Source organism: Schistocerca cancellata, chromosome 3, assembly GCF_023864275.1.
Source record: "Schistocerca cancellata isolate TAMUIC-IGC-003103 chromosome 3, iqSchCanc2.1, whole genome shotgun sequence".
Taxonomy (NCBI): Eukaryota; Metazoa; Arthropoda; class Insecta; order Orthoptera; family Acrididae; genus Schistocerca; species Schistocerca cancellata.
The window spans coordinates 394,131,844-394,149,965 of record NC_064628.1 but is presented as its reverse complement, the minus strand read 5'-3'; positions in this window follow the sequence as shown (position 1 = coordinate 394,149,965).

Here is an 18,122-nt window from a genome sequence, read left to right as displayed (position 1 = left end):
AAATGTGGAGAACTTCATGATGCAAAACACCTCTTGGTCTGCCTAAAGTTGCCCGAAGCCTGCATACTGGAGGACCAGGTTCCACCAAATGTTCCCACAATCAAGACTGCTGAATCTTGGGCCTTGGAATCACTTTCACATGTATATATTTTTAATGTGTACTGAATTTGTAAACAACTGTACTGTACTGTCCTGGATATGAAAATAATAATAATACAGGATGAATGGGAAACAGTTTAATCTGAGTTGTCTAAACACATGGACACTAACTTTTTCTGGATCATTGGTTATGTTACAGTACACAGTTGATAACAGAGTTGTAAAAAAGGAAGGAACATTTAGAATTTCCTTCTCATTGACACATCGATTTTTAGAGACGGAGCACTAACTTGGCCATTTGAAAGGACAGGGAAGGAAATCAGCTGCAGCCTTTCAAAGGAATCATCCCGGTATTTGCTGGCAGAAATTCTGGACAACCTAAATCTGGATGGCTGGATGTGGGTTTGAACTGTCAAATGCAAGTCCAGTGAATGCAACCGTAGCTCAGACTGAAGCAGAACTACGGTTAATCCCAAGTGCCTTCTCCACAGCATACAAACAAACTGAATACTAGTAAAATACATACCCATCACTGTCCAGCACCTTGGGAAGGACAGAAAAATATCAGTGTCATCATTGACCTTGGCAGAATCCTCTCACCAAATTCAAATAAAGACTCAGAAATCTAATATAGAACTACACTTGCTGGAGCATCCTTTGTCAGACTAAGATCTCGAGTAGTTGACAATCATCGTATAAATGTTATAACATAAATTGTCATACACAATTCTGTTGTAATTCCCACTCTGTTTTGTGTATCTGAATCCTCAACATGTTACAGATGGCACCTTGAAAAGCTGGGAAGATGATTCACATTAATGTTAGCAAGTGGAAGGCCTCATCTCTTGACTGTTCACCCTGGAGATCAGTAATCCACAGGAGCACTCCTTTTTTAGGGAAACAGCCAACAAACAGTGACTGATAAGAGGCAGTGTAAAAAAGAAGAGGAAATTCTGTAACAAAATGAATGGATAGAAGCTGTTTGACCTGGGACTACTTGACATAACTGCAGCAAACTGTGTACCTCTTGCATCAGACTGTACAGTCACCTCTGGACTTGCAGATGATTGGAAGACAAACCTACTTGATTAGGAATTTTTGCTACGATGAATCTCAAGTACAAGTCCAGTGGGCTAAGCACTGTTCCCCCTTACATTGTAAACTGTCTAAAGGCAGATTAACTGAGTAAACAATTAAAATGTCCTGAAACAATCAATGAGAAGAAATGTCTGCTAAAGAATATAATGCAACAAGGAGATAGAATAGTTCACCACATATTACAAAATGAACTATAGTTGAAAACAGTAGCTGAATAGATAGTAGAGAGAAAGCATATTCAACAGATCATCAACAATATGGGATGCGGCAGTTATGCTGAAATGAAGAGGGTAGCAGGGAAGTGACAGAAATGGAGAGCTTCATCAAACCAACCTTAGCATTAATGACCAAAGTAACAACATTTTTCAGTCGCTGAAGATATCCTAAAAATGTAAAATAAAATACTAAACATATTTAGAACATTATTTCACTCCTTTTTGTACTTATGAAGCTCACTTCAACTCGAATTTCATGCAAGTAGAACATTTCTTCTTATAAAAACTGCTCTCTCTCTCTAATGCTTGACTGTTGTAGATTCCTCACTTCTCCTGAGAGCATCAAGTTCAGTGAGACCACTGATAGTCTGACGGGCTGCAATTACAGTTGCCAAAATGCTTTTCTGAGAGTCTTAATGATACTGTTACATTTTCTGTGTATGTCTGCAGATCTGTCAGCTTCAGTTTGCAAAGCTGATCTTTTTATATAGCTGGGTAGCTGAAAATTAATTTTATAATACATGGTCCAGTCACATTAATATAACCACTGCCTGTGTTTGATGTCAATGTGCAATAACCACCCGCATACAGTAGGTGGCAGCACATCAATGTAAGGTGTATAAAGCATGTCAGGGGATGCAGGAAACAGTGCAGTCTTTGTCTTGTTGCAAGAAATGGGGCAATTTACCTGATGTCAAAAAGTGCATATTCATTGGCTTTATTGGGCCAAGGGTGGAAGCATTTCCAAAATGGCTAAGTTTGTGAACCGTTTGTGTGCTGCCGTGGTTAAAGTATACTGTGCATGGCAAAATGGTGCTATCCAAAACACACTGAGGCAGCTGTGGTGCACCGTGGGCCACAGACAACAGGTGCGGTTGACAGGTGAGGAGATTTGTATGGGTGAATATACATGCAACTGTTGAGCACCTGAATGTTTAGATGAACCAAGGGGTTACCGGTACTGTCTCCTCATCAACCATACAGTAAATGTTGCTGCATATGGGCCTCTGCAGCAAACACATGGCTCATGCAACCTGGATGACTGGTGTTCATTGGCGACCAAGCCTGGAATTTGTACGCGAACACTCCAACTGGACATCCACTGAGTGGTAACAGGTGGCTTTTTCATATGAATCATGTTTTATGCCCCATCGGTATGAAATGTCTGAAAGCAAACACCATGCAACTATGATTGGAAGGGTCCAGACTGGAAGAGGGAGCATTGTGGTCTGGGGAATGTTTTTGTAGCACTCCCTGAGTGATCTCACATTCTGGACAGCACAGTGAATCAACCCAAGTATGCATCTATCCTTGGGGACAATGTTCACTCCTACATGCTGTTTGGTTTTCCTTGCCATAACAGGATCAACCAGCAGAACAAAGAATGTGTCACACAGCTCACATTGCTCATGTGTGATTCGAAGAGCGCTAGGATCAGTTTACCATACTCACCTGACCACCAAGTTGCCCAGATTAAAACTCAGTTGAGAATCTGTAGGACCACCTCGATCAGGCTGTTCATGCCATGGATGCTCAACCAAACCTAGAGCAGCTGGCCACGGCATTGAGTCAGCATTGCCGTTGGTGCCTTCTAGAACCACACTGACTCTCTTCCTCCATATCTTGCAGTGATTTGTGTTGCAAAAGGTGGTTAGTAAGGCTTTTGACACTGGTCACGTTAATGTGACTGGACAGTGTATAACATAATTTTCTGATGTACAGATCGTGAACATACGTTAAAATTCGAAATATGAATAAATGTCTACAGCTATGTATGTAAGTAAGTACGGGGTGTTCAAAAAGTCTCTCCGCACTGCCATATGATTCATAGCCGCGTGTGCCGTACGATTGTGGGTCCCATATTTTTCAACAAAACAATAAACGCACAGCGATACTGCACCCATTCATAGGAGAACTTGTGTTAAGTGAAATACTGAATGGTTATTTTCAACAAGATGGTGCAACTGCACATACAGCTCGCATTTCAATGTCACTGCTTGCTGATGGTTTTACTGATCGCATAATTTCACAGGGACTTTGGCCTCCACAATCACCTGATCTACCACCACCTGACTTTTTCTTCTGGGGTGCAGCAAAAGCAACTGTCTATAAAAACCGTCCAAAATCCATCGATGAATTGAAAACTGCAATATCCACTTTCACTGCTTCTGTTACAGAAGAAATGTTACAGCTTGTGTTTGGAAACATGATTAGATGAACTGAATTGTGTATTCAACAACAGGGTGGACACTTTCAACATTTAATGTGAAAATTTGTAAGAAAATGAATATTCAATAAATTAATAACTTGTATTTCACTGAGTTTCATTTCGGTATATTCACTGCGGCATATGGCATGCGCAGCTAACAATCACTCTGCACTGCGGAGAGACTTTTTGAACACCCCGTATATTGGTAACTATGTATGTCTTAAATTCCTTAAAGAGATGAAGCCTACTCTGTTGCAAACGTGGTCAAAGGCAAAACCACTGTTCTGCCACAGTCTATACAGAAGGTATTTAATTATTAAACAATCATTTGGCACAGTGGTGACAATATCAGTTTGAGTTCTGGTTTAAGAGCAGAAACTGTGTTTCTTGAAGTTTTAAAGAAGACATTTAGAGAAACAAAATATTCCACTTTGAAAATTTAAAGTAAGTTGCCAATTATTGCACAGAAAAGATACTAACACAATTCCCTGGGGCACACCAGACACCACTCCTACATTTGTCGATGTCTTTCCAAAACCACGTGTTGCACCCTCCCTATTAACAAATTCTCAACGTAGTCACAAATTCTGTTTGATACCCGATACAATCATACTTTTGTTAATACTGAGTCAGAGGTCTAGAAACATTCTAACAACCTATTTGCCTGGATCCATGACTTTCAGGATGTTATGTGACAAAAATACAGGCAAGCTTTGTTGTGACCAATGATTTCTGAAACCATGCTGGTTGGCAAGAAGGTCATTCTGCTTGAGATATTTCATTACAGTCATGCTTAGGATATGTGAATAGATTCTACAAAAGATGACTGTCAATGATGTTGGAAGGTAGTTGCATGGATCACTTCTGCTACCCCTCTATCACATAGGTGCGAGCTTTGCTTTCTTCCAACTGCTAGGAATACTTTAGTATTTGAGGGATCTACAACATTGAGGATAAAATCTGCACTAACTCAGCTGCAAATCCTATATGGAAGCTGACAGGGATTTCATGAAACTGTTTGAGTGATTTCTAACTTTTTCTCAAAATCACTGACTTCGGTATCACTAAACTTAGCAGTGTTATGAGAATTATACTGGGACAGTATCTTTACATTATAAAACTTAGTTCAGCACTTATGCTTTTGCCTTGCTAGCCATTGGTGTGTGGACAGCAACTTTGGGCCACTTAAAGCCTTAATACACGACCAAAATTTCCTTGGATTTTGTTGGAGATATGATTCTGCTATGATAGTGGTTGATGGCCGCATGTATTGCCTTTTGGATGACAAATCTCATTTCATTTAGCAATTCTCTATCTATAATCCCAAGCTTTGTTTAATGTCTTGTACTATAGTTATTGTTTTTTCAGAAGTTTGTTTACAGATAGTATATAATGGGTAGTTCATCTCATCAACTTTTCCTGCAAGTACAGATCTATACAGTGCTTGATCAACTATTCTTCTAACCTCTACATGCCCGTGATCAGGAGATCCTCCCCGAGATATGACAATAGTGACTGTCTGGTTTACTAACAAGGTATGTGTGTTACGCACTTGTTAGTTGTGATATCGGCCACTGTATAAAAGTTTAGTAACATTCTCAGTGTTGACCTCTATACACCTCAACTACATGCTGAACTGTTGCCTTTCCTTGTTCCATTATTTATATTACACCAACAGCTTTCCACTTACCTTCTCATTGTTCTACTTGTTGGGAAGGTCACAATGTAAATACAATATTGGAGGAAATAAATGATCAACAGCAACACAACATTTGTTGTAAATAAATTTTATCAGACTGAGGCAGCTCATATATATACTATGTGGTTTTAAGGAAGACATTTGAGATATTTACGCAAAATGAACAAAATGATGTTGATATGATGTGATGTGGACCAAAATAATAGGAAGGGGTGACGGATGCAGCAATGGAGGCAATAGGTGAAGAGTAAAGTACGAAATCAAACATTAGACGAAGCAGTAAAATCAAGAAGAAGGGCAAGAGAAAGATGGATAAACAACACAAACAATGAAAACAAACTTGAAGAAAACATGAAAGTGAAATGAGAGACAAGAAGAATACTGAGTGCAGAAGAGAGAGCATATCTGATTTTTGTGCTAAAAGAAATTGGGGAGGCAGGTCAAGGAAACAACAGTAGACAGATGTTCCAAAACATCAAGCATGAGAGAAGTGGAAGTGACAGGTCTCTAATCATTAATTATATGGGTGGAAAAATGATAGTTGACAAAGAAATAATCATAGAAAGGTGGGCAGACTACTTTGCTAGTCGATCAGGTTCAGAAGACCCAGAAGAGATGTTTCAGCCAACAGAAGAAGAAGAAGAAGAAGAAGAAGAAGAAGAAGAAGAACTATCAAACAGCTGAAATTAAGGAAGAGGATGTGAGAAAGGCAATAAATAATCCAAAGAAGAGGAAGGTGCCAGGAGATGATTAAATAAAATAAGAGACGATCAAAGAGGGAGGTGAAGATCTCATTATAGAGTTGACCAAACCAATGATGATAATATGGAAGAAGGAACAGATACCAACAATGTGGAAGCTAGCTGTCACTGTACTAATCCAGAAGAAGAAAAGCAAAAGACACTGTAACTACTGTTGGCTTTCTCTGTTGAGTATGAGCTACAAGGTCTTATCCTTGAAAATACTGGAAAAACTTACACCATATGTTGAGGAAATAGTAAGGAATTACCAAACAAGTTTCTTGTAAGGAAAGTCTATAACTGACCACACATTTACTAAGCTGACAGGTGTGGGAGAAGCATTGGGAATTTAATAAACTTTGCCACTTTTGTAGACTTTACAAAGACATGTGACAGTATCCATAGAGTAAGCCTAAACAACCACCTTTGGGAGTTTGGTGTACCTGAGAAATTAATGAAACTGGTAAAAGCATGTAAAATAGAGACAAATGCAAAAGTAAAATATCAAGGAGGAATGTCAGAGGAAGTGGAGATATGACTTGTCACCCATGTTATCTACACTTTTCCTTCAAAAAGTTGCATGCGAGATGAAAAGTGAAGGAAAGTGCATCAATTTAAAAGGAAATCTGCAAATGCTAGGGTATGCAGATGGTGCGATGGCTATATAAGAGGGAAGAGAAAAGAAAGAAGTGATGGAACAAAGCAGAAGGATGAACCAAATTGTGCCTGGGGATTCACAGGTGGGAGCGATGGAATTGAATACAGCTGAAAACCTTGAATACCAGGGATCATACTTCATGTGAGGCATAATGTCCGGCTAGAGCCTTAAACCAGTCATAAAATTTAGGTTAAAATGAAGGCATATAACACAATAACTGAACAGTGCTGTTATGCGGCACAGAAAAAATAATTACCACCAAGAACGATAGAGAAAGGGCAGAAGAGTCTGAAATACAAAGAAATATATACTATGATGAATCAGCTCAGTATTATACAGAAACAAATAAGTAAGCAGCTACAATAGGCTGGACACTAATGCAAAATGCAAAAGCAGTGTTGGTACGAACACTAGAGGAAAAGTGGCCCTGGAGAAGAGCAATATGGGAGGATAGACTATGGAAAGACACGCAACAACTAGGATTCACAGGAAACTGGATGGAAGATGTACAGGGGGACAGGATCTGCTGGAGGCAGTTTGTATGGTCGGCACATAACCTGCAAGATCTCTGATTAAGTAAAGACTTTCCGTTATAATATTTACTGAACATATGTATCCCTCCACTTGTATTAGTTGCCCTTTGTAGCTCAGTATCCACTGTTTCTACAGTTGCATTTTGATTACTGATACATTTAATGTGGATATTCTCAACGAGGTCAGGTACATCTGATGCCATTGCAGCTATTTCAATCACGAGTAGACTTCCAAACTATTTATTTTAGGTAGTTTTCAGAGAATTTGTTTCACAGGCTATACTGCCATGCACACCACTTGCAAAACTGTAATCATCCCAAGAGTATGAAGTTACATTCTAGCTCTTCACAAAACGTTTGAAGTATCTGGTCCAAGCTGTCCACTCAACTCAGTTGGTGGTGGTGGTTAGTGTTTAACGTCCCGTCGACAACGAGGTCATTAGAGACGGAGCGCAAGCTCGGGTTAGGGAAGGATTGGGAAGGAAATCGGCCGTGCCCTTTCAAAGGAACCATCCCGGCATTTGCCTGAAACGATGTAGGGAAATCACGGAAAACCTAAATCAGGATGGCCGGAGACGGGATTGAACTGTCGTCCTCCCGAATGCGAGTCCAGTGTGCTAACCACTGCGCCACCTCGCTCGGTTCAACTCAGTTGCAGTGGGGGTAAGGTCAGTGTTTTTCTTAATCTTCCACATTTATTTGTTCTCCCATTATTTTTCTTTCTTCTGTATCTGTGGATTTTATAGCTGCCTTTTCCTTCATTTTGTTTTGTCCCCACTATTTGGTTCTTTTACATGTTGCATGCACACTTTTATTTGTGGTGTGCCCTTCCCTCATCTCTGATGCATTTATTGCCTATCTTTCAATTTAAGTGTTACACTTTATAGTCTTATTCATTGCTTCCATTTGATTGTTTGCTCTCTTGTCCTCACCTGCTGTTTCTCACTTGATCCAGGATATTTAGCCATGAATAGTCACAATTCAGAATGAGATTTTCACTCTGCAGCGGAGTGTGTGCTGATATGAAACTTCCTGGCAGATTAAAACTGTGTGCCCGACCGAGACTCGAACTCGGGACCTTTGCCTTTTGCGGGCAAGTGCTCTACCATCTGAGCTACCGAAGCATGACTCACGCCCGGTCCTCACAGCTTTACTTCTGCCAGTATCTCGTCTCCTACCTTCCAAACTTTACAGAAGCTCTCCTGCGAACCTTGCAGAACTAGCACTCCTGAAAGAAAGGATACTGCGGAGACATGGCTTAGCCACAGCCTGGGGGATGTTTCCAGAATGAGATTTTCACTCTGCAGCGGAGTGTGCATTGATATGAAACTTCCTGGCAGATTAAAAATACAAGTTTACGTGTGTCTGTAATAGCATTTTGGAGAATTTATTCTTTATCAATATTAAGAAATATAGGTATCATTCCTCTGTATGTGTGACACACCACTGAACAGGTGTTTTTGTTTTTTTGTCACTTGCGTGTTGACTTGTTTGATGTTGTCCTCCATTTCTTTCTGATTATTGTATATCCACTACACTCATTATTTCCAATAATCTGTTGTGAGTGTCCTAATCTCTGTATGGTCATATGCATCTTAAAATTTATGCCACTAACCTGTTCCCTCCACTAGAAATAGCTTCCAAAAAACTTCATTTGTCATCTATTATTTTTATTGTTTCTTTTCATTTTATACTTTGTGAGTCCACTTAATATTTTAACATCCTCCTGCAGCTCCATATTTCATTGTTTCATCTATAATTCAAGATAATTTGTGGTCATTCTAATACAAAACTTACATGAAAATATACAATATCAGCTCTTCTTGTATTTAATCTTCATACTTCTGAAGCATCTGTAATGACTTCACAGAAATTCTGCTAAATAGTGGCATGGCAGGAGGCAAATAACACATTCAGACAGCAGATCTGAAAAAGCTGAATGATCATCATAAGAAGTGGTGTCTGTGCACTAATACAACCAAAAGAGACAGCTGTGCATCCTGCAACAGTAATCACCTAGCAGAGACAAAGGTTAATGTTTCATTTTGTAACAAAGTAATAAACTACTATAATTATCAAAATTACTTTAGTAACACACTTGACAATGTACTGCAATATAAAAAGCACTTACAGTTGACTACACAAAAACTAAGATTGGAAAAAACAAAATAAAGAAACTGGCAAGAATAGTCTCACATGGACAGCAAGCAGATAGTCTACTTGTGTACTCTGAAGTAGAGTACTGTGCACCAATATGGTGCAAAGACCATGCACACCAACAAAAACAGATTTATACCTAAATAACTCAAAGTGTACTCTTAATGGAACCCTGAAAACTGCATCAACACATTGTCTCCACACATTTGCAGACATAGATCCATCAGACCTGAGACATTACAGTATGGAACAATGCTCGCACACTGCCTCCTTGTACCGGATAACATTTGACACTCCCGCATAAAAATCTGCAGACCAATGTGGGAAGATGACCAATTACACGAAAATCTGTTCTCCTGGATGAGACATGGAATGACAGATGGAACAGAAGTATCAATCATAATGGCTCGAGGGCATGAATTACAAAAAAATATTTGATGCTACCAAAACTGTATCTGAACAGATTATCTGTGGACCTGCTTGCATTTAACCTATATCCTGGCATACACTAGTCTGATGTTGGCAAACAATTACTGCAATGCTGTGGTTGTCAGTGTCAACGTGTATATAGTATCCCATGATTTTGCTTAATTAGTGTTCTTAGTGTCTAAAAGATACCAGGTCTTATTTTTTTATTATATATTTTTTAATTTCATTCATAACTTTAGTAGTGTAACTTAATGCTGCCATCAGTGCAGTACTTGAGTAATTCAATCTCATGTTTATAACAGTCTCACCATAGTCTTCAGTTAGACTCTGACTGGGTTCATATTTTATTTTGTCTTAGTATGCAGTTTTATGCAGTGGAAAATGAATACAAACTCAGCTTTTGTTGCATGCATACGCAGGGGGAATTGGTCACTATGCTGACTAAGTTAGCAGAATTCAAGCTGCTTTCGTGAATTACAGTGGAGTTGGGGCACCTAACAGTGAAGTGCATGGCACACTAATATAACTACACATTCTGATCAGGATTTGATCGTAGGAAATGTCTTCACATTAGAGATCAGAAATGAGTGCTGCACTCTTGCTTTAAACTAGCCAGCAGGTCCCACAACGTCATCTCTGAACTTGCTGTCTCCATACACTTGGAGACTCAACTTACGTGTCTCTGCCAGTACCCATTTGTAACCATAAGCTGGTCACTCAACTTTTGTCGAGCACAACTGGATTCTACCAGCATAGAAAGGGAAGAGAGTACACAGCACAGAAAGGGAAATGAGTACACAGCACAGAAAGGGAAATGAGTACACAAGTAACACGGAGGGCTCATGCCATTGCTGCTACATTAGCAATCATTGGACATGATGATTATATATACATATGTATAAAATCATGTTCCACAATGTTGGGTGTATCCTCATATGCCGAGGTGGGAACATGTAATGCAAGTAGGAACCCTGTCAAACATGATTGTTTTGATGGTGCAGACATTATGGTGTGGGGAGGATTAATGTTGCATGAGTATACTGAACTCCAAATCTTTGAACAAGGTAGCCTCAACAGTCAATATTATTGTGACACTATTTCCCTCCCCACGTGCATCTTTTCAGCAGTGCATTCAGCCATGACTTAATTTTTATAGATGACAAAGCACAGCCACATCGAACAGTGCATGTGGGGAATCTCTTGGAACAAGAGGATATTCAGCTAATGGACTGGGCTGCCAGTTTCATCTGACTTCAATATTGTTGAGCATATGTGGGATGCATTGCAGCATGTCCACATGCATCAATAACCATCCAGGAGCACTGTGGGAGGAATGGAATGCCCTACCACAAGAAATCCTTACCAACCTTGTGGCCAGTGTGAGAGCTTGCATTGTTGTACACGGTGATCAGATACCCTATTAAGGCCTGTCTCACCTTTTCTAGTTTACAAGAGATGATTAAGAACCATGGTGACTTAAGTGTCATTATGGTCTTTGAATGAAAGTGTCATTTCCATTTATATAAATGTGTATTTCTTCCTATGTATGATCCAAGTTTCATTGAACTATGTTACTTAGCAGTCACACATCTTATGAAAGTTACTTTTGTCTTTAAGATTTGCACAGCTGTGTATTAAGATGGGCAGATATAAGACAAATTTATTACAAGAGTTCTAAGAAGATGTAACTGATCCACAAAATCTGTAGCTGGGGCACCAGTCAGATGGGATTAATAGAGGAGATTCAGAGAGGAGTTGCACATGTCATCTAACATTTTTCAAAAAGTTGAAAACGTCATGGAGATACTTACTCATCTCCAGCGGCAGATACTAGAAAGAGAGGTGATGTGTTGTGCATCTTGAAGTTCACTGTATAAATCCTGAAAGCCTAGACCGAAAATCATTCGAGAAACACATTACTTGCTTCCACATGCTAGTCACATAATGACCATATAGGAAAGTAGGAGAAATTTGATCTCATATACATGCTAACTGATTGTAATACTTCCACTGCAGAAAAAGAGGAAATGATAATACACAAAGTACACTCTGAGACACACCACACAGTGTCTTTTGGAGTATGGATGTAGATGCACTCTACTGATTGAACACACTTCACTGAAGGAACACCAGCTCTTTTTGCACCTTCACTGAATGTTCGTATTTATTTATACCTAAAAGTTGACTTTCATACCTTGACAAGATACCTTTACTATGGATATTCAGCTGTCTAACAATACTTACTACTTCCTCCATTATAATTTATTTGTTTTGCTGACTTTCCTTCCTTCTGTACAATGATACCAGAGTTACTATGCTGGAGATACTTATGATAGCGTGGATTTCTTATTCAAGACTTTCATATAGCAAATATACATGCATTTGTACACAAAACATTTTTTTTACTTGTTTTAGTTTATTTAATGTAATAAGAACATATTATAGTACCTATTCTCTCTGAGGTGACAGAAAACTTTTGTTAAAAGTTTCCAGTTTTTACTGGTGGTGTTACGTTTACATCTTGTTAGTTTCTTGCATCCTTTTAAGTTGTGGCAGTAGTGGTGGTGTCATGGATTCAATAATTCTTCATTATTAAAAAGGAAGTCCAGAAATGAATTTTTAATTTATTCACAATGTGTTACATGATTACAATATTAATGAGATATTGTGGGAAAAAAAACAAGATTCAACGTATTTACACATAGCATCAGTCATACACAATGACGGAGAGATAAGACAAAAAATATGCTAAATTATTCAAAATGTCTTATGTTACCTACCTTAATCACACCTATTTTCCTGGTGCACATTGTGACAACAGAAGATATATAAATGGAGACTATTTATTTATAGCATACTTTAGTCAATAAAAGTCAAGTTACCTTCAATGAAAAGTGAAGATGTGAAGCAGCTTGAAAGCTTAACAAGAACACACAACAGCAGAATGTCACAATACTTGTAAGAAACACAAAACAACAACATTTCACACAAAATGTCAAAGAAAAATATACTGACAGAGAAAAAATCCCAACACAAAGAAGGGGTTGTGTGAGATAAACAAAAGTTGGTAAGTCTGTTTCTACATATGAAAGAGAACATCTATACAAATTTCATACCACTCATATAAGAATGGCACTAGTAGTGATACTACGAGGATGCAAATCAGTTTTGCTTCAAATATCTGTTGTAATGTTCGTGAATGGTAGTTACCTCTGAGATTGTACACAGTAAGTTGATGATGGTCAAGAATGCCTTTAAGATGACAAAGACAGCATTATCAATACCTCACTGAGTTTAAATGGGGTCATGTCATAGAGCTACGGGAAGCTGGATGTTCCTTGCAGGAAGACTTGGCTGGAATGTAACCACTGTATATGATTGCTTGCAGCAGTGGTCGCAGAAAGGTACAGTCGCCGGAGGACTGGGCTCTGGATATCCACATTGCAATACTGAGAGGGCAGACAGTCATGTCCAGTGTATGGCTGTGGCACATCGTACTGCACCTGCAGTAGCAATTCCAGCAGCAGTTGGCACCACAGTGACATGACAAACTGTTACAAATCAATTACTTCAGGGACAGCTCTGAGCCAGACGCCCCGAAGTGTGCATTCCACTGACCCCAAACCACTGCCATTTGCAACTGCAGTGGTGTCAAGCAAGAGTTCACTGCAGGGAGGAGTGGAGATCTATTGTGCTTTCCGCTGAAAGCCAGTTCTGCCTCAGTGCCAGTAATGGCCATATCTAGGTTAGGAGGAGGCCAGGTGAGCACCTGCAACCAACTGTCTGCGGCCTAGAGACACTGGGCCTACACTGGAGTTATTGTCTGGGATGTGATTTCAAATGATAGCAGGAACACTCTCGTTGTTACTCCACGCACCCTGACTGCAAATCTGTATGTCAGTCTAGTGATTCGATCTGTTGTGCTGCCATTCATGAACAGCAGTACAGGGGGATGTTTTCCAACAGGATAACACTGGCCCATGTACCGCTGTTGTAATCCAACGTGCTCTACAGACTGTCGATATCTTGCCTTGGCCTACTCTATTGCCAGATCTGTTTCCAATCGAGCATGTGTGGGACAAAATGAGAAAACAACTCCAGCGTCATCCACAACTAACATTAACCGTCCCTGTATCAACCGACAAAAAGCAACAGCCCTGGAACTCCATCCCAAAAATTGAAATTCCGTCCCTGTATACACAATGCAAGCACATTTACATGGTTGCATTCAACAAACTGTGGGTTACACTGATTATTAATTTACCAGCATTTCACAATTGCAATGGCTTTTCTCACACTTACATTAACCTATCAACTTGCAACATTAATTACTTCACTATAATCATCTAGACAAATGTATTCCCAGAATTTCACTACTCTGCCTTAATTATTTATTGGTGTTGGGATTTTTTTCTGTCAGTGTAAATTACCACAAAAGAAACCACATATTTCAGTTTCTGTAGTACCAAGGTGGCACTGAAAGAAAAATTTAAGCAGGGTTGTTGTACACAGGATGGTTCTAAATTTCCATGAAACATTTTCTATTCTATAATAAGCACAAAACAGCAAACTTTAGATTGTAGGTTGTAGATAATTAAGATTTCTGTGTGTAAACAAGAGCATTGATATTGATGTACCACAAAATGGGATGCAACGTTCCAACGAGTAGACGAGGGACAAAGAGATGCTGTTTCACATTAAATATGATCTCTCTATGCCAATAAGTAAATTAATAGTAAACATATTAAGAAATAAATAATTTAACGCAAAGATTATCCTCAGCTTCTTCCGTGAAAACTAGATTCGGTGAGGATGGAATCTGGCATGTTACATGTAAGGCAAGCTGGATTGAACCAGTGAATGCCTAATTCACCTACAACTGTGGCCATAAAAATCGATCAGACTGCAACAGTGATATCTGCAGGAATAATCTTTCTATGCTGAAGAATGCTACATCACCACAGCCTACAAGCAGACACCAATATGTAAAACCACAAGGTAAGGTGCAGTTGGAGACTATGATGAAAAGACAGCACGAGGCAAGTAGGACTGTTTCCTGAGGTCCATCTATTACTACTGAGTTAAACATGCAATTACAGATTTTTTTTCATTTTCTGGAATTCTTACACATATATTTCAAGCCAACTAAACTACTAGATGTTAAACTGCACTGAGTATGAAACATGGCTACTTGAAAGATTAATTGTTGAATAGAAGAGAGAAAAAGGGAGCTGAAACAATGAAATCAGTCAGTACAGCAGTAGCCTCCATAATCTATGGAAATTGTTGGATTTTTGAACTGACTAGACAATATCACAAACACAAATGATGTTTCTATAGCAACACTAATGACAGACTTTTAGAAACAGTGTTAAGCAGGAATACTGTACTTGTCAATAACTATCCCTTCCCACCCTATAGTATAATGTTCAGCTGTAATAGTAAATCAGCACTGATAATGGGCCAATGACATACAACTGACGAATGATTCAGGCAGAAACAAGTAACAGCTTTGACTGGTTGCTGTTTCTTTGCTAAAATCATCCTCTATTTATAAGAGATTCACAGTATGCAACAATGTCCAGAATCAATATGATAAATTTGAAATGGCAGATAATACCATGGTTGTTCGAGATATTTCAGCTCCTGCTTGGCATACCAGAATTAGGTCCAGTTGGAAGAAATGTACATTTATATTTTTTCACCTCTGTTATTCCCTACTAACTGTAAAACATTATTGGGGGGGGGGGGGGGGAGGTTGAGGAATGTGGTAGCCTCTGCACCATCTTTAATAATTAAGTTTAAGAGAAAATAAAGCAAGTCATTATTGTTATAGGCCACAATGGACCACTTGAGTCATTCCACATTCAATTTTTCTTTGAAGTTTGTACTGTTCAGTTCTTGTGCTCAACCCAACACATTTCATCCTTTTAGATTATAATTTTCTCAATTTGTCTGAAATTTTCATACCTCTTCTTCATGTCAGTTCTGCAATTTGCGGTTCTTAAGAAGATAATTTTAACTTTGATATTTGAATATGTTATCTAGAGTCCAACTGCTTTAAGACTTAACTGAATTTCTGGGTTCCAATGTCCTCCAGTATTCTACCTATGATTTCCCAATGCACGTTATTGTAAAACCCTGTTCCCTTCCATCTGCAAGATGTTACATAATAAAATTATTTTATTGGATAGATAAAAAAATCTACTCACCAAGCGGCGGGAGAACACACACATAAAAGACTTGCGATTGGCAAGCTTTTGGAGCCACTGGCTCCTTCTTGGGCAAAAGGGTTGAAGGGGAAGGAAGACGGGTGACGGAAAAGGACTGGAGAGGTCTAGGAAAAGGGGTAGATTTTGAGAAAGTCACCCAGAACCGCGGGTCAGCAGAGACTTACCGTACGGGATGAGAAGGAAAGCTCCCTTCTCATTCTGTACGGCAAGTCTCCCCTGACCCGCAGTTCTGAGTTACTTCCCCACAATGTACCCCTTTTCCTAGACCCTTACCAGTCCTTTTCCTTCACCCTTCTGCCTGAAGGAGCCACTGGCTCCAAAACCTTGCCAATCATGACAATCTTTTGTGTGTGTTCTGCCGCCACTTGGTGAGTAGATTTTTTATCTATCCAATTAAATAATTTCATGAATAATTGATTGTTTTCATTGTTATGTTACATAATATGAGATTCTTTTCTTCTTCAGTGTGTCGGCTACTGTGTCACTGTCTTTGTAGACAGTTTCACTGGGTAGGATGAATCCAGGCTCCTTCGACCTGGTATTCTGTTACTTATGCAAGTTCTGATGATTCTTCTTTCATACTAGCTGGTCAATTCTCCATTAATTTTTAATTTGGAACAGCAGGGTTTCACAAGCATAAATGGCTTTCGGGAGAATTAAGTTATATAATGATGGCTCTTTGTGTCTACTGCTGAACATTTGACCAGGTGTGTTAAATTATTTATTTCTTAATATGTTTATTTTTTTGGTTCTGTTTAGCCACATTCCCTCCTCCTCAAACTATGCTTGATAATTTCTCCAAGCTATTTAAACTGTAGCACTGTCAATTTTTTTATTTTTAATGAAGTTACTTCTACAAAGAGGTTCGTGGGCATAACCTTTTCTCGGAGAAGACTTGTAATCCTATTTTAAGGCAATTTTGTGGAGCCTGACGATCTGGACAGGAAGCTAAGAGAGCTATATCGTCTGCAAACCTCAGATGGATGCTACATGAAAGTTGCATGGAGTCTAAACAGACTTGGTCACACTCGGGTTCTTTTCCAAAGATGTCAAATACACATTTCCTCCCCAGAACAGAGAAGGTGGTTGTGAAATGCTGATGAAGTTGTTGAAAACTATGACAATGTATTTAGCTTCTTGACTTTGGCATATGACACCATACAGCATTAATAGTAAACACTAATAGAAGGGGGCAGTAATGGGGGAGGAATGTGAGAAACTGACATCTAGTATGGTAGGTCAAAAAGACTTAATGTGAAACTGTTTGAACAAGAGTTATGAACACTGTTAGAGAGAACATTTGATTTAGTATTTCTATTACAGCAGATTTGTCTGATTAAGACGCACAAAAATTTACCAGCATCTCATGTTTATGAATATTATCAGTCATCAAACAAAAAGCAAAAGGCATAAACAATTGTATTTTTAACAACTCTTGTGGGCAGAAATGACCCAAATTGGTTATAAATTCTTTACTTCCACTACACCATCCCCAATAATTTCAGACTACAATCAATTTTGAAGTGATCCAGTGCAAATATTAATACCTGTTGTGCACATGTGTCTGTGTACCAGCTTTCACCGTACTGTATTTTGACAGCTTGTGAAATCCACTTCAGCCTTCATACACCAACAGTCTGATCTTGTTATAGAATAACCTTCGCACTGCCGATCATTTGCATACTGTCAGTGAAATTATAACATGACCTAACAAAAATAAAACAAACTTTTTGGTATTAAAATCCTTGAGACATTGGTCTGTGATATAAAATATGTTTGGAAGCCAACAAAATATAAATACAAGTAAAGGGATCATCATTCTACCCATTCCTTCATCACGTGAATATCTGTAGTATTAATATTGAAAATATGTTAGTGTTAAATTGCAGAGAATATGATAGTACCAAGCCAACAGACTGATGCCAGAAGAAGCTGTTGTCTACTCCTTAAAGTGAAGAAAAAGATTATCAAGATGCTTGGGTCTGTCATAAGATATGATATGTTTACCACATCAGTCACCGAGGCGCAATGAAGTAACAGCATTTCATTCTA